Source organism: Lactuca virosa, chromosome 1 (assembly GCF_052849685.1).
Source record: "Lactuca virosa cultivar CGN04683 chromosome 1, Lactuca_virosa_CGN04683_v6, whole genome shotgun sequence".
Taxonomy (NCBI): domain Eukaryota; kingdom Viridiplantae; phylum Streptophyta; class Magnoliopsida; order Asterales; family Asteraceae; genus Lactuca; species Lactuca virosa.
Window position 1 is genome coordinate 137,679,863 of NC_136426.1, and position 956 is coordinate 137,680,818.

General features: G+C 32.7%; 1 long non-coding RNA gene across 1 annotated transcript; it reads right to left on the minus strand.

Annotated features, from left to right (window-relative positions):
• Nucleotides 1-232: 232 nt before the first annotated feature.
• LOC145106816 (uncharacterized) lies at nt 233-648 on the minus strand. Its single transcript, XR_013707652.1, has 3 exons — nt 551-648; nt 408-463; nt 233-330 (listed from the first exon to the last, which is right to left on the minus strand). It is a non-coding gene; the product is annotated as an uncharacterized LOC145106816 (long non-coding RNA).
• Between the last annotated feature and the right edge of the window lie 308 nt (nt 649-956).

Here is a 956-nt window from a genome sequence, read left to right on the forward strand (position 1 = left end):
TCAAGCAATTCTAACACCTGCATAAAGAATTATTATTACAAAATAGAAATATTCATTATATTTAAAATATAACATAAAGAAAAAATATAACCATACCTTACTCTTGCCAATGGCTATGTTTAATACTACAGTGATAACTTTGTTTTTTAAAAATCATTTAAAATACATCTTTTTCTTCATTAACTTTTTTTTAAATAAACAACACAAATGATTTTTAGGAAAGTACCTATTGGCAGGGACATCAATTTTGTAGATTATTTCTTCATCACCACCAGTGTCTTCATCTTCTTTTAGGTGTTTCTCCTTTCTTATAGTTGCTTTCTCAGTTGTCTGGCATATACATGAAACTAGATAAATCAAGCACATCCTACATACATACAAATGGATAAGAATGTGCAGATAGTTACCACATCATCGAGCTCAATTCCAAAGTCGAAGCATAATTCTTCGAACTCGTCTTGTGCTGACATTAAATAATTGAAAGAAAAATAAGATTAAAGGGAACTGATAGAAATATAAGAGAATATAATAAATTTAGAGTTAAACTCACTGTAAGTGCGTCCTAGGGCTTCGAAAAGAAGGTCCCTTCCAACCCTAACTGTAGGCATGGTGGATCGAAATGATAGAAACAACTATTTCCCTTTGCGGATTTGCAGATTTGAATGGCTCTGTTCTTGAGAAGATTCAACAGCACAGACGCAACCTGGAAAACCGAAGAAACATTGTATAATCAAACTCAAGTAGCATTACAATGAAACTGGTGTATAAAGAATCTGAAATCAACAATCGAAACTCGGATTAACAATGAAGAAGATGAACTAATGAAAACAATAATCGATAAAGTGAAAACGATAATGCAAGTGAAGCATTACCTGAAAGTGAGATCTGTCGCCATGAATGGTGGAAAAGAAAAAAACAAAGATTCCGTTCAACTGGGGATGGTGTTATTCGGGGAA